Source organism: Phasianus colchicus, chromosome 1 (assembly GCF_987193195.1).
Source record: "Phasianus colchicus chromosome 1, bPhaCol1.hap1.1, whole genome shotgun sequence".
Taxonomy (NCBI): Eukaryota; Metazoa; Chordata; class Aves; order Galliformes; family Phasianidae; genus Phasianus; species Phasianus colchicus.
The window spans coordinates 74381664-74402792 of record NC_143436.1 but is presented as its reverse complement, the minus strand read 5'-3'; the positions used below and the strand labels follow the sequence as shown (position 1 = coordinate 74402792).

The following is a 21129-nucleotide window of genomic DNA, read 5'->3' as shown; positions in this document are numbered from 1 at the left end:
TCCAACAAGATATACCTTCAATTAATATTCCAAACCTTCCTTCGTGAATACATCCCACTGAAGTCAGGGAATACTATACTGACTGATATCCCCTCCTCTGCATGGTTAGTCATTCAATTGCAAAAGACACTCAGATTGCTCAAGCAATTTGTCCTTGGTACACCTAGCTTGACTGTTCCCAATGACAATCTCATCCTTCACATTTAGAAAAAAGTTACAGGCAGATGTGATTCACAATATTTCTAGAAGTGGTGATAAGGCCGGCTGCCCTGTAGATCCTCAGCTTCTCCTTGTTACTCTTCTTAAAAATTAATGAAATTATAGCTTTTTTCTAACCTTCAGATATCTCTCTAGCATCTTGTTTCATAAAAAAACTGCACTGCAATTGCAACACTCATGTCACAGCATCCTAAGATAAATCCTACCCATCCTGATAAATTTGAATACAATCAGCTTTTTTAAGTATTTCTCAAGGATAAAGTATTCACTTGCTGTGGAACACTGCTGGATTACGTTCCTTTAGATAATCTTTGTTTCTGTACAAGAATCACATTTGGAATAGAGATGCCGCCTCTTACTTGCTATGTCACATTGCAAGAAAGTCATCTCTTCCTTGCACATTCAGTTCCATACCAGTTGGGCTCTGAGAAAATGGTATTTATCCTCACCTCATCCTCTTACAACATCAAAGCACTCTTACCTCAGTCTTAATGGGAAACCATCTAGCAATAAGTACCTTTCACAAGCAGCCAGTGATACTGGAAAGAAGAGAAGCAAAATCTCTAGTTCACTAGAGCAACAATGCATGTTAAGGGAGAACAGAGAGTCTAGAGAGTCTAGAAATACCCAAGAAAACTTTTGATCGTATCCTTAACAGTATCTTCAAATGAAGAAACAGAATAGCTCACAGTTCTAACATATGAACCCATACTTGCATAACAGGAATAAAATTACTAGGCTACATCTGGATTCTGCAAGGATATAGTTTCTCTAAGGGAAGGAAGGAAATCCACTAAGAGTCCCCTTCACTGTCCTAATAAACTTGTAAGGAAAGCTTCCTGAATGTTCACCACACAACTGCTACATATCCTCTTAAACCTAATTTATGAGGGACTTCAATCTGTTGAAGACACATCACTAGTTTGCTTCTGAGTTAAGATATTAGAGAATCTAGATATTCACTATGACACTGCCTTCCAGATGTCCAAAAACAAATTCCACCTGTGCTGTTAACAATAATCAGTATTAAGTTAGAAAAAGAGATGGCAAACCCTTTACAAAATACAAGGTGCTAGTCCTTCCAGTATGTTATAATACAATGCATTTATACTGTGTTAAAGTGCATAGTTATTGCTCACAGTGAAATAGAAAACAGATGCAAAGCACTATCTTTCTCTTCACTGAGGATATAGCAGACCTCTTTATCTGTGACTTGAAATCTACTATGTCTACCTGGTTTCCACTTCCCCTTGCACCAGAGATTATTACTTGCATCCTTTGCTCAGCTCTCTTTGCTTTTGAGTACTAATACTGCAGCACTAGATGAGAAACATGCATATGGGCAAACATATATATATATAACAAAGAAAGTACAAATGAAATAGACAAACATATTAACCATTAATACATTCTGGCAGAAAACCTTCTCAAGATGATACAGATGACTTTGTCTGTGCCCCAACATACTTTATTCTTATGAATCCAACAGAACTGTCAGATATATTAGGATAAACATCAAAATTACACAAAGAAAAGAACATATATGCCCTTGCTAAAACTATATCAACTATTTTTTACAGTATATTAGATGGCTGATGTAAACAATGAAGAAACATTCAACTCAAGGTACTGTCTCCTACAGATGCTGGTTTACAACCTCATGTATTGGAAGACAAAGACGACACTTTATTTTTCAGTCACATTTGTTCAGAAATTGCTTTTTAAATAAGACATGTTAAGTATTCAAACTGGACAAAGTAATGAGCTTGACTGCAGAGCTCCCTCCCATAGTGAAAAATTTGAAAGAAGAAAGTATGAAAAAAGTGGCTTTTTAAAGATAAGGCAATAAAGTATGATCTTTTCATCACAGATTCATACTTAACATACTTTCCTGGCCTTAATCTTCCTGAACATACTGACTTCAAAGCAAGTATCAAAGGCATAAAATATCTCTGTTGGTGAAAATGAAATGTTCTGATTTGTAAGATTTTGGCATCATACCTTACAGAAAACATAATAGCTACTTATGGGACACTAGTGAAAACTCAGTCATTTTGTGTAGTATGAAGAGCTCCTGACTACTTCTCTTCATTTTTCAGAATAAAACTGCATAGAATCACAGAATGGTTTGGGTAGGAAAACAACTTAAGGATTGTCTAGTTCCAGCTTCCCTACCACAGGCAGGATCGCCAACCATTAGATGAGGCTTCCCAGAGCCCTATCCAGCCTGGCCTTGAACACCTCCAGGAATGGAGCATCCACAAATTCTCTCGACAATCTGTTCAGGTGCCTCGTCACTCTCTGATGAAAGATATTTTCCTAATATCTAACCTAAATTGTCCCTCTTTCAGTTTAAAGCCATTCCCCCTTGTCACATTTTGTGAGTGTAAAATGCTGGCTACCACCCCACACGTAAGCTGTCTTCAAGTTCTGACAGGCCACAGTGAGGTCTCCCCAAAGTCTTCTCTCTCTAAGCTAAACCAGACCAATTTCCTTAACCTTTCTCCAGCCCCTTGATCCTCTTTGTGGCCCTTCTCTGAACCTGCTCCAACAGCTCCACATCTTTGTTATGCTGGGGCCCCAGGCACAGATGCAGTACTCCAGACGGAGCCTCAGAAGGGCAGAGCAGAGGAGGAACATTCTTGCCCTGCTGACCACCCCTCTTTTGATGCAGTCCAGGACACTGTTGGCCTTCTATGTGGCAAGTTCACACTGCAGGCTCACGACCAGCTTTTCATTCGCCACATTGCCATGGGAATTAAATGTTACTGAGAAATACAGTCCTTGTTTTTTGTCAAATAAAAATTATTTTGCAGCAGGAGGCCGTAACTTCCTCACTTTCAAGGACTCAGTCAATGGATGGAAATGATGGAAACTCTGGCCAGAGTTTAATTAAATGGTTTATTTACTACAGCCTTTAATAATGAGAGTTTAAAACTGTATTCAACTTCAAGAGTAAAGAAGAAACAGTCACAAAGAAATCCATCCTCCCTCACATCAGGTCTGAAGGGAAATCTAGTCTTGCAGAAAGGATGACAGAAAGGTGTTCAGAATTAAATATACAGCCATATACTATTTGAAAGAACTACAATAAATGTATCAATAACAGGCATAGGCCTTCTGAGAGGAACTAGAGAACTATGACCTCCCCACATACTTGCATTGCTGCAGTATGAGCAGCTAAAGCAGATTTATATAGTTACTGCCTTGCTGCCAAACCAGAGTTTACTTTTGCACATGTGCTTGGTTTACCAGTATCATCACTGATTAGAGTCCAGAGATTTCATACTTAAATACAGGATGTTGTTTCATCATCTTGGAAGCGTGTAGTTTTATCTGATCCCTGACCTGCATGCCAAAAAAAGTTCATCAGCAGTAAGCAGTGTCTAATCAGTTCTTGAAAACCCCTGAGCCTGACAAAGCATTAGGCTTTCCAGTGAAAGACTATTCATCCTTACCCTCTGTAAAAAAAAAAAGGATTGCTTGAATCTCACTTTGTATATTGCCCAGTACAAAAATTCATTAGAAAAGCTGGACCAAACACTCAATGTATTATGTATGGGAAACAGCAGTACCCAGAGGAAAAAGCATTTCTCCTCTGCCTATCAGCTATCTCAGCAAACAGCACTGCACCAGGATTTGAGTCACATAACTGTCAAGCACTGGTTTTAGTATAAATATAAAACTGCTTCAGAACATGGTAAAGATGGGTTAAATTCTATTCACAGTTCCTTCATACATAGATAGCTGTTGCCATCACATTGCAATGATCAGCAGCAGGCCAAAGTGAAGGTGAAGCCACACACCTCAGACAAAATAAATCTTTAAGAACACAGACTCCCCATCTTTTCTGTGAGCTAGACAGTAGAATGAGGCAAAAGAACAAAACAAAATACCTGGGAGAAAACACACTGATTAGGAAATACGGGAAATGAAAAAAAAATATTAGCCAAAAGAGACACCAAGATCCAACATCTCCCATCAAATCAATATATTATTTAGGATTTTCAGCATTCCCTAAAACTTTGAATTGAGGCATATGTAACAAACTACTGGCTGCTTTGAGAATATGTGGGGAAGGAGTAGCCACTGAACAGAAACATAAAAATGAAGACAACTCAGAAATACAGCTAAATGTGGTTTTATGGTTAAAAGCACTAGTTACCTGCAGAACTCTGAAAGTTTTTCAATTAATTCACAGGCTTGCTATTGTATTTATGCACAATATTTAATGACTGGGTTGATGTGTACAACAGAGCATGGCACGAACACCTGATATCCCTGCGCTCCAAGCCCTCTTTGTAACAGTGTTGCCAAGATAATTTCATTTAAAAGGGAGAGTTTCACTAGCACTTTATGCCACCCTAGTTGGATATAAATACATTCAGCTTGTTCTGGAGTATCTAATTGAGATAAAAGCAATGGGCACTTGAAAGAGGTCACCAATAGAAGACATTGTCATTCAATGCCTATAACATCTTGATCTGCCATTTCATTTCTCCCTACAAATGACAAACTTAGGGACTCCATAGGAAAACAACAAGGCAATGATGTATGTACATTACTGAAGAAAAGATCTTGGGGCAAAGAGCTATACCCTGAAAAGACCAGCTGTAGTCCTTAGAAGTGGATCTAGTGAGTGCAACATTAGACTATGCGGCTATCAGATCCCTGGGTTTGCATAAAAAGAGATCTTGTCAAAAACACAAGCAAATTCTGCAGCATCAGAAGTAAAGCAGTGAGGCTGCATAGATATGAAGTAAAGAATGTCTAAAGGTATAATTATGTCACATTCCATTTAGAAATGTGACTATGTGAGAGTCTGAGTACCTTGGTAATGACCTGCAGACAGTTTCTCCAAAATTTTTTTGGATCCAACAAAGAACTCAGGGACGTCAGGGCACTGACATTCAACTCAGTAGCCAAAGGAAATCTAGAAGCCTGTGTTGTTTCCACAGCATAAAGCTAAAAGCAATTAAGTAGCTGATGTCACTGCATGCAATGGAAGTTTTTCTAAGGACTGCTTGTGTAACAAAACTTCACGATCAAAAATTGTCCTTTAAGTTATTTTTAAACAGAATTGAATCATATAATCCATTTCAGATCAGCTGATAACCAACATCAGTCCTGTTCACAGTATGAACAACATCAGAAAGTGTTTTATGTTGGAAATGCAAGTTCTCTCCCCCTACAGAGAGCAAATACTTCTCTAGCTCTCCATAAGAAATACAAACATATGAAGGAACTTCAGAAGAAATGCACTTAGTTTCATACTTAAAGATTTTTAATACTAATTCCAAACAAGACTATGTGTTGGTGAATAAGCAATGACAGGTGGTAAAAGCAGATGGTTTTGAAAAGATTTGCAGCAGTCCCTGGCTCTGCTCTTCTACTGACTCAGCTTGATGCTGGCAGAGAAAGTGATTCCCCCTCTCTTCTCTCCTTGTCTCACTAAAGAAAATCAGCAACTGCTGACCTCACCGGCTGCCACAGAGCCAGGACAGGATCAGCAAAGCGTACTTGTTCATTTTCCTTCCTCCCACCTCCAGACCTGTTCTGCCTCACTACAGAAGCCCTGCCTGTTGTAAGCCACTGATGAAAGCTAACTAACCATCACAGAATCATAAAGGTTGCAGAATACCACTAAGATCATCTAGGCCAACCATCAACCCACCACCACCATGCCCACTAACCATGTCACTCTGTGCCACATCTACACACTTCTCAAACACCTCTATGGATGGTGACCCCATCGCCTCCCTGGGCAACCTGTACCTCACCACTCTTTTTGTGAAGAAATTTCTCCTAATCAACCTCAACCTTCCCTGGTGCAACTTAAATACGTAACTTCTTGTCCTATTGCTAGTTACCTGGGAAAAGAGGCCAATCCCTACCTTGATACAATCTCTTTTCAGGTAGTTGTAGAGAGCAATTAAGTCTCCAGTGAGCCTTGTCTTCACCAGACTAAACACCAATTCCCTCAACAGCTCTTCATAAGACTTGTGCTCCAGCCCCTTCACCAGCTTTGTTGCCCCCTCTTAGGGCATTCTCCAGGGCTTCAGCCTCCTTCTTGTAGCGAGAAGCTCAAAAGAGATGTGAAACATTGTCTACATCGTATCTCTGCACTGAACTAGTTTGATATAATCTCAATATAACCCTTACTTTCATTTTCTATTTTATTAAACAGTATAACTGTATTCTTTGTTGAGAACCTTTCCCTTACTCACCACCAATGGTTTGAGGTTGCTTTTTTGTTTGTTTTTCAAAAAGTAACAACACTGCAATCACTTTACACTTTCATGATTTTGCTCACAATATCAAGGCAACTTCTGAAGGAATATTATAGAGACAGTACTGACACTACAGTGTATCCATACAGAATGCACCTTGCATAAGAAAAAGCCCTCCTGAATAAGCTACTGCAAAATAAATCTACATTCTTTACAGGACCAGAAACGAAATCAGGAAATCTCTTTCCTTCAGTCAACAGGTTTTGCAGCTATTTTCAGAAAAGTAAAACAAAAAAGGGAGTTCTCAATGCCGCACAGCAGAAAACAAATGAGCAAAACACAAGAGTTTATTTATGTGGCACAACACATCTTTTCTGTAAGAATGGAGAAAACCCAATGTCCTACATGGATTCCAGTCACCTGTAACTGCCTAAACACAGGTACGCACAAAGAAAAACACATCTGCAAGCAACTCTTACAAAAGACAGCTAATAAAAGCTTAGAACTCAACACAATCACAGCCAAAATACAAGTATTTTTGCTAAACCTTTAATATGCCTCATTCTTTAGCAAAAAGTAACTTAAGCAAGAATTTGAGGGTGAGAGGATTTCCAGCCTCCAGTAATTAGCAATACAAAATTAATTATATGCCTGCATATAGAAGATCCTACTACTATTTCACTATGTAAACGCCTAATTAACTGTAATTTTGACACTGTAGTCTATGTAAGTACATCATTCAAAGACAACTACATTTTCTAAAGGAAGCCTGAAAACAATATTTAAATCAGATTTTTTAAATTATTATTATTTTTTGTAAAGTCTGTCTATCTTGGAAGGTATTAAAAACATGAGTTACAGACTTAGTTGTGATAACAAATGAAAATGAACTTTTGCCAGCTGTACATTGGTTATCAGGGAGGGCTGATGCTACAATGCATGGTTACCCATAGCAGCACTGCACAATAATCCACCTTATCTGACTCACAGAAGACCAAAAGTTCTGAAGAAACAACAAATTCAGGCAACACTGCCCCATGACTGGTTCTGTGGCCTTGATCATCCTGTGCCAAGAATTAATCATCATAGCAACAATTCATGCCGTAAGTCTGAGCCTTATTAGCCCAGTACAGCAAAGTACAGAACAGCAAAGACATACTGCAGCTAAAGAAGTCTGCAATTTAAATACAGGATAAGCAGGTTTGCAAGCAACAGCAGCAGAACTGACTCAAAACCTACATTCAGAGATCTGCATCTGGAGCACAGGAAGGCGATGTTTTTAGCATGCCATGGTGAGGCCCTACTGCATCAAGGGCACAGCTATTTACAAAAACCTTTTGTCCTTTGAGTTTCCTCTTTCATAGCTTCACCAGGCCCTCACAGGGTGCAGCTACACAAGTGGACAATGGTTAACAAATTCCCTCCTCATCCTCCTAACAGGCCAGATGCAAACAAAACGCAATCTGGAAAGCATATAGAATTGTTAACTGGGACAGGGCAAGCTCATTACACTACAGTACGATCATCTCTAGTCTGGGATTTCTCTTATGAGGAGCATTGAGAGGACTGGCCTGCGCTTTCCAACAGCACATCTCCACTGACTTTCAGTCAGACATTGAATCAGTGCCAGAATGCATCCAGCTGAAAAAGCCCAGCCAACAGTAACAAGAATGGATTTGCGTGTGGCCACAAACGATAGCACCAGCACAAATGAAAGATGAAGAACTTACAGCCAGAGGCAATGTGGGCAGGTTGACCCTCCAGCAGCAGCCTACATTTGTGGTAAATTAAAATGACCACAGAATTACAGTGTTTGCCTTACTGAGAGGCATATTTTGCTGACCTCCAACAACAGCTTCACTTTTGTACAGACGAACAACATACGCCCAAGGCAAGAACTACCTTTGTACAACAGCTTGTTGTACCAGGGAAGTCAGCATGCTTTGATCAGCACTTACTTCTAGGTATGTTTATAGATACACAATTCTTTCCACTGTCTACTGCTAACAGCTTAGATAGCATTAGTTTCATTGGATAGCATTGCAATGATCAAACTGACATTTCCTAAGACTATTTTTTGGTCCCAGAAGCTTTGGGGATAAGAAAACTTGTAGTTTTAAATAGTAAAAATGGGATAATAATGCAGTTACAGAACAATGCTAACATTATCCCCCAACATTTCCCTATAAACACAGCAAAGCAAAATAACACAATAAGCAGTATTTCCCAGGTAAGAAAAGCATTCAGTGGCGTCCTCATCTCCACAGCATTACACTGCACTACCCTTTGGCTTCTACAAACTACTCACATCTGTGATAGCAACAATAAATTGCGTTTCTCTTCCCTTTCCCCATTTTAAAACCTGTTAGTTATTTTTCCCCTTTTTCATTATTCCCTCATTCATGTAATTTTAACGTATCAAAGGGATGGATCGTCTGCCTTTAGAAAAAATAATCTTAAGTGGTAAGAATTAGTAAATTCCCAGGTGGAATATAAAGGAAAAATTTAAAAAGTTTCTTACAGTGTAACATCACAGACTGACGTGTTGGAATTACACTCTGTTATAGGAACTGAAGTTAGAAGCTTCAGAGTCTACTGAAGATATCAACCACTCATTCATGTTCCTCTGCCACACCATGCCAACCAAATGCCTTTGGTCACATAATCCATATTTATTAACACAAACCTCCCACTCTCTCATCACCAACGTTCTCCATGCCAGCACTCCTACAATGGAACAATATCCTCCACCCAGCCAGCCCTGATAAGCCATGTCTGCCAAATCTGAACCGACTTTGGAGAAACCATGGGAAGTTTATAAAGCTGCTAATTTTATGCTTGTTAGCAGGTAATTCCCTACTTACTACCTTTCCATCAGTCTCTCTCTAGCTGTTTTTCTCTCTTTTCTTCCCCTCCCCTCCCCCCCCCCAGATAACTCTCTACAGGTTTTACTTACTCAGGCTGTTACACTATTTTCAAGCTGTTAAGCACACTTAAAAAATGCTTTTCCCTATGACTCATCTAAACAAATCTTAATTTTGGGATTCTTAAAAGGATTAGAACTGGAACCCAAATTGGCAGAAATTAAGAATTTGTAGGTTTGTTACAGTATCATATGTGATGTATCCTTAAACATCCTCTAAATATAAAGAAAGGCTGGCTTATATCTGCTATTGCTTCATGTTTAATTCAGATACCTTGGAGCAAGTGCAGCTCTCCTCATCCCATCCACCCCAAAATTTTCTATGTTTTGTGGAGAATAGAGACAAATACCCCAAAACACAGAGGGAAAGTTTTAAACCATTGTTTCTACAAAACTATAGCGGAAGATTAAGGCACTGAAGATTTAGGTAAAAATAGGGATTCTACAGCTCCACTAAAGCAACTATCTATAGTTTTTAAAACTGTGTAGTTACTTTAAAGAAAAGATGAACATATTACACAATCATGAACAAAACCTGCATTTTTCCTATTTAAGAACATTACAGATAAGCAGAAAACGATGATGGTTTTGATAAAGCAGATGAGGATGAAAACAAACTCCAGTAGCATCTTTCTCAACTGACATCAGCTTCTTACCAAGTGGAGAGAAAGGTTCCCAGAATGCATGCACATGCAGGAAGTTGTGCTCTAAAGCAACACAGGCGTTGGGATTCTGATAGGCTACCTTTGGGATTACTACATATTTCAATTTTACTCTTATGTTAATATAAATTCGAGTGAACTACAGCAGATATAGACTTTGGAGTAGATTTCTCCAGCCTATTAATAAATTTCACTAATGTTAAAAATAAGGTCTAAAATATTTCCTTTGACTGAATCTGTGCTGTGATATTTCTGAGCAAATCAACTTCTGTTTCACTGCAAGGTAATGGTCTGTCATTAGTTATTTGTCTCTCTAGTAATGCCCTTAAAAGGCTCCGAGGCAAATATGTAAAAAGTAAATTGTTCTGAGTAATAACATTACTGCAAAGAGCTGTAGGAGACGAGGTCACATGTCTCTAATATCTAGAAACCTGAGGAGATCCTCACAGGATCCTGCAATGAAATTTGGGTTAAATCTTCATGCTGTGTGGGTGGGCAGCAAGGACACCCAATAATTTCCCAATCAAGAAACAGAGAACAGCAGCAAGTTTCAGAACAACAAGACCTCTTCATACAACTGGAACTCTATTGCTGTCTAATATTATGCTTTTTTTTTTTTTAATGTAGGGCCTAATAACAGGAAAACCAAAATGGCAAGCCTCCCATTAAACTGCATTAGAATTTTTCTATTTATTTATTTACTGACAGCACTGCGTTACAAAACAGCCCTACACAGCGCAAACCTCGCTGTGAAGCAGCGCAGGAACCGCTTGCCTCACTCCTCATCCGTAGGGCTGCGCCCCGGCTTCAACTTCCCCAGCGAGAAACGAGAGCTCCGTAGAGGCTCGGGCCTCCGCTCCACCGCGGCACCACACAGCACCGGGGGCTGCCCGGGAGCCCGCGTTCCCCGCCCAGTGCGGCCCAGAACAGCGCGGCTCCCGCAGCGACGGGGGCTGCAGCCGGCCCGGCCCGGCCCCGCTCCCCCCGGCCGACTCCCCGAGTAACGTCAGCCCTCCGCAGCCTGGCCTCCTCATCTTCTCCCCACCCTATTTCTTTTCCTTATTACTATTATTTTTAACATTTCTGCTTCCTTCTCGTGCCCCTGGCGGCTCGTTACCTTCAGTTCCCGCTTCTCCAACCAATTCCCGTCTGCAAACCGCTGCCCCCACCTTCCCTAACACGTAAGCAACTCCCGGCAAAGAAAAGGAGGCGGTGGAGAAAGGAGGAAAAAAAAAAAAAATTGTAAAAAATTATAAACCTCTCCTCCCCTTCTGCATTTTATACTATATATCCGGCCGAGAGAGGGAGGAGCAGCCCCCGCTCTGTCTTTTCCTCCACCGCCTCTCGGAGCTGGGGTGGAGGGCTGTGAGCCGGAGATGCGGAGCGGCTCAGGCCGCCGGGGCTCCGCTCCTCCACAGTGGGAATCTACTGGGAGTGGGCGAGGAGACGTCCCAGGCCCCACGCTCAGGCCACCCCGTCTCTAGCCTCCACAGCTCACGGCGTCGCCTCCTCTCCGCGCCCGCAACCCGCCCGCGATGCCACCAGGCATCAGAAGACAGTACAAGGAAAGGCTCTCCCCGCAGCTCCTCTCCTTACCGGGATGGCGGGGATCCGCTGCCAGCTCCTAGCTGCCCGTGGCGCACGAGGCGAGCAGCAGCTCCTCAGCGCCTCCCCGAGCCCCTTCCTGTCTTCTGCTCTCGTCCTCCTCCCACCCGGCAGTGGTCGGTGCTGGGATGGGGTCCTGAAGGCTAGAGGAAATCACGGGGAAGGGGTAAGTCCAACTGTTCCTAGACCGGCCTCTGAAGTACAAAGAACGATGTTCCCTCGTCTGCTTAAAGCCCATCTATTCGGCTCTGCATTTAAAATGATGAGGAAGAATGTCGTGGTGCGCTTGTCACTCAACTTGCGTTGCAGCTATTAAGTAGAAAAAATGAAGAGATGTACAACCTACCTACTCAAGCACAACTGCTAGCTTTCTCATTTCAGCTACTAAAGGTAAACATCAGAAAGATCTTTTCAACCCAATTTGTGAACAAGCAAGAAGTGATGCTTTTATATGGATCATTGCACAGTGTGTACAAGCATTAATTAATTTAACAAGGGCGTGTTTGTCTATTTGCCATCATCAGTTTATTAGCACTGGAAAAAAAAAAAAACCAAAAAAAAAAAGAACCAGAAACATTGGGTAAGGTGACCACTACTGACTGAATCAGTACCAGCAGTAAGCAGACCTCCAGAGGGAGGGGGATTACATACTGCACTCACAGCTGCAGGGTTTTTTTTGTCTCTAACGCCATCCTTGAGATGTTTAAAGGCTGCAGGTGTCTGCCATTTGTCAGAAAGCTTCTTGAGTATGTGTTTGCATACCTGGGTGTTAAGCTTTAAGACTAGCTGGAGTCTCTAAAGGAGGTATGCTTTTATGTTTTCACCTCATTCTGCCTAGCATCTATGCAATATGTATTTTGCTACTCGTACTGTAATGTTGAGCTGTAATTTCAGTATAGGGCTCTTCAGACCAACCTGAATCATAAAAAGTTCCAGTTACCAAAGATGTATGTCAACAGCTCTCCACTACTTACAGAGCTAGAGTAAGGTTATTTGTGTGACATCAGATAGTTCAGTTTATTCATCTCATGCAAAGATGTAGGTTGTAGGGCACACTGACTGCATCACCTAAATACCATCAGATACCATCTGGCTATTTGTGAAAGCAGCAGTCTCATAGAGGGTTAGAACACTTAACAGGACAGTTGAATTTCTAGCTTTTATTTAAAAATTTCCTTACAAAGAATCCACAAGTTCAAGCAAAGATGTTTTAAATTCATTCATTGGAAATATTGTGGGAGGAAACTTACAAGGAAAGAAACCACTGAAAGTAGTTCTTACCCAAGGAAGTCACAATTGCTGAAAGAGACTGATGACGTTTCAAATAATTAGGGGTAAACAGGGTTTTGGTTGCCTACATCTCATTTAATGTAAGTATCTGCCTCAGTGGGCTGCAGAAACCTCTGTCTAACTGAAAAATCCATACTTAAACTTCCAGCTTAACACAAAATAGGGATCAAGAGTAGCTTTTTCCAGTAACAGTGATCTTGCATTTTGAAAAATAACCAGAAACAAAGCTTCTGGGAAGCACAGAATTAGAAATATTGCTCATGTTGTCTTCCAGCATACTGAACAGAGAGCTTGATTAGCATCAATTCTTGCGAAAATTCATTCAAGAAGGCGGCAAATTACCTTCAAATTACAAATCTATTGAAATTCCTTTGTAAAGTTTGGAAAAAGTGAGCAGGCTTGGTGAAGATTTACCAACTAAAACCAGTTGCAACATTGAGCAGGTGTGGCATGTCAGATGCAGTTCATGATAGCTTCCATGAAAAGCTGAGGGGATAGTGTGATTAACAAGATGAAGAAACAATCAAGAATCATTATGCAGTGCCAACCCGAGCTACTGCCCTTTGAATCAAAAAATGGAAGGTTGCAAAACAGCTCGCTGTCACTGGTAGGGGAAGACCAAACGCCTGGCTAAAAAGATGTTTTTTAACAGGTTGAAGTAGTACATCACAAATGCTTAAAAGCAGTAAAAAATATGAACTTTCCAGGGTACTCGGCCCTGAAGTACAAATGGGAGGTTAATGCCCACTATTCTTTCTTAATTAACCCTTTCAAATCCATTGCTCTTGAACTACTGATAATACAAAGTCTTGTTTGCAAATGAAGTACAGTTCTCCTAAGCCTAAATTTGAAACAAAGCTTATGAAAGATTGCACAAACCTGAACTTCCATCTTAAGCTGCATAAGGAAGGCACATGGGTAGGAAAGGTGAATTTTTACATCAAACAGTCATTAAACTATGACACAAAACTGCTTAAGGATGGTTGCCTGACAAAGATCCACAAAGCTAGTACCAGAAGAGTAAGAGGAGCACGTCCCTCGCTTCTTTTGTCAGTGTACCTTGTCTCCAACAAATGGCTAGGGAGCAGGGGATAGAGATGTTGACCATCTGAAACACATAACTGAGTATTGCTGGGACAACTGGCCTCAGTATAAAACCTTACCTTTACAGATGATGAACTAAGTTATGTTACAAATCCTTCATGTAAATTAGAGAAGAAGTTTAATTAGGGCAGTTTAATTCTTACAAGGTCAGTCAATATTCTTAGTATTACAATTACAAATCTGTACCAGACACAATGCTGCCTTACTGTAACCTGAAGCATGAACATCCTGTGGCAATTATTTTTGCTTTTTTTTACCCTCACTTCGTATGTTGAGTTCAGGTGTAGGATTTAGTAGTGAAGAATTTTGTTTTGAATAGCCTACAGGTTAAAAAAGTGTACCTCTCTCGCAGATTTAACAGTACAAATTCTTTCCTTGAAAAAAAGCCAAGCTGAAGAAACTACTTTTTCCTTAAGCTTCATTTACACACCTTCATACCTTCATATCATTAAAAAGTTGGAGACAAATGTCAATAAAGGCTTATGGGTACAAAAAAAAAAAAAAAAAAAAAAGAAGAAGCAAGAGCTGTGCAGTAAGAAAACAGATGAGGTTTAACAGAAGCAAGTGTATAATCTTGCACCTGGGAAGGAATAATGAGTGTCAGTACAGGTTGGGGCATAACCTGCTGGAGAGGAGCCCTGCGGAGAAAGACCTGGAGTTCCTGGTTGTCAACAGGTTGGGTATGAGTCAGCAGTGTCCTCCAATGGCCAAGAAGGCCAATGGGATCCTGGGGTGCATTAAAAGGACTGTGACCAGCACATCAAGGGAGGTGATCCTCCCCCTCTACTCCACCCTGGTCAGGCCTCACCTGGAGTACTGTATCCAGTTCTGTGCTCCCCAATACAAAAAAGACAGAGATCTTCTTGAAAGGGTCCAGCAGAGGGCCACAAAGATGATAAAGGACCTGGAGCATCTCCCCTATGAGGAAAGGCTGACTGACCTGGATCTGTTTAGCCTTGAGAAAAGAAGACTGAGAGGGGATCTGATTAATGTTTATAAATGTCTTAAGTTGAGAGACAAAGGAGTATGGACAACCTCTTTTCAGCGGTCTGTTGGGAGAGAACAAGGGGGAAGTGGCTGTAAACTGGAGCATAGGAAGTTCTGCACCAATATGCAAAGGAAGTTCTTCATGGTAAGGGTGATGGAGCAAGGACAGAGGTTTGTCTCAATGCAATTGAAGTGGTTAATCTGCTCATTTATATGAAAAGGGTTTGAATACAATTTTTTAAGAAATTAAATTACTTCATAGTCAAGTAAATGTCTTAATTGCACTTGTGGTGCATCTTCCTCTAATCAGTTTTAAAGCCACTGTATGACTCATCATATACTCTGGTGCCTTTTAATAGGTGAAGCATTAAATAACTTCACCTCTGTTAAGAATCAATGGCAGTAACTCTGTATGGTGAACTTGTTTGAACATCCAAAACCAGTTTATGTATCCTGAGTCTTAAAAGACTTGGTAGAACATTTGTGACCCATTCTTGAAAAAAATTATTGCTTATTTTGAGGTTAGCTATTATTCTGATCATGGAATTACTATTCATAAAACTGTTTTCAACATCTTTGGGAATAATAAGCAAAAATGGGTGTTTTGTTTTGATTTTGTTTGTTTTAAATATAAAGTGGCTTAGTCTGAAGAAATAATAGAAGATCTCAGAAGATATATAAACTGAAAAAAAAAATAATCCATATTGTTAATCTTAACAATTTATCATAAATCATTGCAATGAGATATCAAAGTACACCAAGAAAACGTACAATAGTCATTTTAGTATTACTGTTTATTTTTCAAATAGAATTACTTAGGTTGTCTGGCTGCTGAAAATATTTCCATTCTTTTTTCTTTCTTGTGCTTAGCCTTCTTAAAGACCTTCTCTCTTGCAATTTTCCTGTCTTATTTCAACAGAGAAAAATGTTTTTATTTTACTGACAGCTTAGGGAAATATAATTGGATTGTTCTGGAAAGTCTGAGTCCTTCTCAAGTTGAATAAAGTGTTCTACACCTAAACATGGTGCCCAGAAAACCAGCAAAAATTAGGTTCTTCACCCCTTAGTGGGAAGATTTGATGTCCTTCACACCAAAAAGTAGTAACATTTGCCTTTCTACTCATTAATATCTACATGAATACTATTTGCTGCATCTGAATTCTACTTTCTTACCTTACCAGAAGGGGCACCTACACAGAAGAGACCTCAGCCACAATGAGAACATCAGAGAAATAAATGTAAACTACTTCTCTCTTCCAAGTTCATTTCTGCAAGGGTATGAAGGTAGATTCTCAGTTCAGATGAAGATTTCTCCAAACAGCAGCTTAAGTTGCAGTGGTTCGCAGCCCTGGCTTAGCACAGACACAAGAATAACCACGGTGACTTTTGACTCAGACAAAAAAACCTGTCTGCTTTATCTGGGAAAATCCCCACTTAAGGTCATGATTACAGGTAGATACTGTCTTGGATTAGATCCTGTTGTCATTTCCCTAAGCATACCCTGTTCATACCTGGACAGAGCATTCAGCTTAAAACATTGCACGCTGGCAGATTTAACAGCTATCTCAGTGAGAGTTTCATTATCTGCTAGTTAGTAGAAGGAAAAATTCTGGGTTTACATTATGTCCAGGAGTCCAAACAACTTTTTACTCTTGAGATTAAACGAGAAAGGATAAGATGTCCTTTCAAAATAAAATCTGAGAAGAACTGGTTAAACAAACATATCTTGCAAGTATATAAGAGATACTAGCTTGTCTGCTGGACAGTACAGAGAGTGACAGACTTTACAGGACACGAAGATAGTTGTATTTGGGCAAAACAACAAATTCAGAATCCAGATTACAAAGTATGTGTAAAGAAAGGAAATGAAGGGAGGTACCTACTTGGAGGGATGAGTGTGTGATAGGCAAACTGAGGAGATTGTGAACCCCCGAATACCTCAGCCAATGGGGAAAGGGGGAAGGTCTCACTACTGTTGGGGTACAGGGATAAAAGAGGGGCTGTGTCCCCCATTACTTTGAGAGACACCGCAGGGGCATGCTCCAGTAGACTCTCCCTTTGTTTGAATATAGAAAACTGAAGACTCTCCTCTGTCTCTTTTTGGGATAAAGATAATTGAGAAAACCTATTGGAGCAGAAATTTTCCCAACAACTTTCATGGGGAATGCTGTTAGCAAAGGCTTTTCTAGTCACAGTCAGAAGATAGCCAAGGAACATCTCAAGTACCATGAGAGACAATTCAGACAGTGTCATACTGTAAAACCTTTCCTATTTCTTGAATACACGCAGCTCATATCATTCTGCTTCTCATGATGCTCATGGCACAACTCCCTGGGCATGAGAGAGACCCACAGAACAAAAACTTCAAAGTCTGTGTAAAGCAAACTTTACTCTTCTCCAAACCAATGGAAAAAAAAAAAAAAAAAAAAAAAAAAAAAAAAAAAGTGATAATATTTCTCATTTTATATTTGCTTGAGAAAGCAATGCTTATCAGAATAATTAATATTCTGGAATTTAGGTGAATGATTTATAAGATCAGTTATGAATAAATTTTCCAGAGGACATTTTATACTTAATTTTGTAGACTTTCTTTTAATTAAAAAGACTCATTTACTACTGTCGTGCATACTCAATGACAGTCATTTTGGAAATGCTGTTTAAGAGAATGCTGTGTGCTGGTCTTTACTTCATGCTTCCAGCAATTTATGTTTTAATGCCACCTTCCTCTCTGATGTCAAAATAATTTTCCTCAAGGTCTCTTGCATAATGCAGAACATGGAGAAACATCCAGAGTTTGGGGCAGTTCCAATCAGAGCTCCCAGCAGAAGCTTCTCTGTCTGTGGCAGGGGTGCTGAAAGAACATCATTTCCATTGAAGGCCAAAACTTACCTGAGGCTAATTGATATAATTTTGTCTGCTTCTTTTTACTACTGAGCATAATACAAACAGAAATAATCAAGGAAACCAGCAAGATGACTGGCAGTACAAAAATACAAATTACAGGAACTGGTGCTACTGTCACAGTGATAATTACTGAAGTAAAACCACCTTACAGCGGAACATCCAGGAAAGCTGAACACAATGCAGTGCCTGTGCTGTGCGGTTCCTCATGTGCACACCATTCATCATGGACAGGTTAGACTCACCATTAAGCTTTCCCAGACAGCTGCAGAAAACCAGTTTTTAACAAATATTTAAATAATCATGCCTGAACATAACAGGTCTTAGTGTACACATTACTTTGTTCTGTTTGTTTTTGTTTGTTATTTCACTGTTAAGTTGCCCATCTTGTGTTATGTGTTTTGTAAATAACTACGTTGGACTATCAATTTTCTACTTTTCTTACTTTCCTGATATGTCTCAGTAATAATCCCACTTTAATGCATTTTGTTCCCAAGAATAACCTAACAGCAGCAGTTGATGAAAGAAGCACGCGCAATTATGCTTGAAAAATTAGCATTTAGCTGAACTGAAGAGAGAAGATTTTGATGAACAGTGACCATGAGTCTTAAGAAGTTGTTAGATGACCAGAGAAAAGTTAGATGTGGAAAGTTGAAAAGAAGACATCATGAAGTTACTGTTACAGGTGAATTTGATTTCTAGCTAGTAAATTCTCACATCAATCAAACAAACCAAAGCTCTCTGAAAGGTGTCAAATAAATGTTTATCTCTTTGATAGTGTGACATTCTCAGATCACACACTTGTTTGGAAACAGATTCAGCTGTTTAAGAGTTTTGTATGTGCTGAGCAGCCAGCTGGCTGACATCTCTCCAGACAGATAATGGGACCGAGTAGAGGTCATTATTTGGAATTTTCATCTTTTCCTATTTTTTATTTTTTTGAAAACTTGTAGGAGTTTCAGAATTTTTCAGTCTCTATTACACTTAAGCAAAATTGATCTGAGAGGGAAAATGGCCAAATGATTTCATAAGCATATGCTTATTGTCTTAAGAAATAATCAATCTGAATTCTTGTGAAAGTATATAAAACACAAATATTACATATGTGTTTTGTTTTTTTTAATGTTAAGCAGGATGAGAATGAACAGCATGAGAACAACGTGGAGTCCAAATACCATCAATTTCCTGTAAAGAGGACTGCAAATACTTTGAAACACTGAGCAATTCCTGCTAAAGGAAAAACCTTGAACATCAACTGGACATTATTTTCTTCCAGGAATTTCTACCTGTGTCTTTAAAAATTTGCAACTTGACCTATGACATTTCTTTGAGGTTGAAGTTGCCCTGTTACCACTGCAATACTGAAAGGAAACTCCTGAGAAGAACTGATTTTAGGTAATATGTAATACATTTATCTTGCACCTACATTTTGATAATATACTGCTTATTGAGATGAAGATTCTGGAATATATCTAGAAGGATCCTGTTCTCCAAGAGCACATGTATAAAACAGTCTGCAGAGAGATAATTTTGCTGTCCTGAAGAATCTAACTATGGGTAGAAGCCTATGAGAATAAACAAATAAATAAAAATAATAAAATCTTGTAACTATTAAGTCTATTCCTGTGATAATGGCAGAAAATTATGTCTTTAGTAATTTTGACTTGCCAAAGACTCCTATTTATAGATGCCCAACTTTTTTGACACAAGGAACAGGCTTGAAATTTCTTTCATATAATTCTTGATTAGCAACCAAAAGTTCAGTGAATGCCTATTTTCTTTATGGCTTACAACATGCAATTCTGCTATTAGTGAAAGATTGATTACAGACTATAGTCCAGATTAACTCACATGCTCTTGTTATTTCCTGTCAATTGGCACCCCTGAGCTGTGTAAGTAGCTAAACAACCAACTTAGCAAGTCAGTTTACTCTCTGATCTTTTCTTGTTCCTCTGGATTTGGAAAAAGTGCATTTACTGCTGCTGCAGTAAAGCTCAGGATTGCAACATGGCCAGTGTGCACACACTGCATAAAACAATCTAATCTGTTTTTAGACTACCTTTATTACCATGTCCTATCAGTACTAAACAAGAGTGTATCTGCTAATCCTCAAAGTTCGTGCAACCATCACTATGCCCCACCCAGTACATTCCAAGTGAATGTGCAGCAAATTGAAAGGCGGTGGAAAATCTGTTTGTTTTTGAGTTATCTTTTAGACAAACCCTAAAATTCCAATGAATGAAGTCAGAAACATTTGAAAAGTAATGAGTCAAATTCCAAACAAAAGATTTATTGCCACATATAAAAAAAAAAACCCACAAGCTTTAAAACATCATTCTGCAAACTATATATACTGAGTTATCTTTTTTCTTTTCTCGTGCATGGAATGGAATTAAGGAACTTAGGTGATGTTACTTACTTTCTTTTTCATTGCACAAGGATTCCTCATTTTGTATTTTCCCTATTTTTTTGCCAGTAATTTGTTAGCCCATGCTCATAGGTGAAGATTAGAGACTCAGAGAAGAAACTTAAAAAATTAATCTGACAATTAAGGTAAGATATTTACAAATCTTTTCACCTGTCCAATGGAATTAATTGAATATTTATGAGTAAGGAAAATCATAGAAATGCAGTTAATTGTCCAATGATTTCAAGAAAATTGACAATTTTCAAAAGAAAATCTCAAAAGATCAGATGAATGTTCTGTGATGCATTTGAAATTTGCTGCTGTTTTTCACCAGTATCAGCATTGCATAATTATACTGAATAACCTGTGGTGAGATATCTGAGCACTGCAAGGAATTTATGAAATACATTTTTAGGTCAATTTATGACTAAGCAAATAATGCTGCTGTGCACATCTGAAGTTGCCTTACATCGCATACTGTTAACTCACTTCACATATCATGATTGCTGCTAGCCAGAAACAGGCTCCTTGTCACACAAGTTTTAATTCTGCTTTTTAAACTGTCGTGGTTTTATGATTTTTGTTATTGATATCCCACATCATAGAATCATAGAATCATAGAATCACCAAGGTTGGAAAAGACCTCCAGGATCACCCAGTCCAACCATCCACCTATCACCAATGTTGCCCACTCATGATCCTCAGCAGAACATCTAAATATTTCTTGAACACCTCCAGGGATGGTGAGGTGGAAGAGGGATGATCACTCTTTCAGAGAAGTTTTTCTTAATGTCCAAGCTG

General features: G+C 39.3%; 1 protein-coding gene and 1 long non-coding RNA gene across 10 annotated transcripts in view; one reads left to right on the top strand and one right to left on the bottom strand.

The window, feature by feature from the left end:
* The window catches only part of FAR2 (fatty acyl-CoA reductase 2), a 149626-nt gene extending 137873 nt beyond the window's left edge, over positions 1–11753 (bottom strand). Inside the window, exon 1 of one of the 4 annotated variants that reach the window (XM_031606227.2) lies at positions 11631–11753. The gene's annotated coding sequence lies outside the window, so the exon portion shown is untranslated. Of the gene's footprint in view, positions 1–11151; positions 11258–11630 lie in introns of those variants that run through there. The other 3 variants (XM_090147926.1, XM_031606225.2, XM_090147921.1) reach the window with 3 other exon arrangements.
* Positions 11635–19473, top strand: LOC149919740 (uncharacterized). 6 transcript variants are annotated; one of them, XR_016470043.1, is made up of 3 exons: positions 11689–11805; positions 18419–18606; positions 19055–19473. It is a non-coding gene; the product is annotated as an uncharacterized LOC149919740 (long non-coding RNA). The 6 variants fall into 6 exon arrangements; XR_016470039.1 differs by lacking the exon at positions 11689–11805 and adding an exon at positions 11898–12029; XR_016470041.1 differs by lacking the exon at positions 11689–11805 and adding an exon at positions 11898–12029 and having other exon boundaries at positions 19052–19473.
* Positions 19474–21129: the final 1656 nt, after the last annotated feature.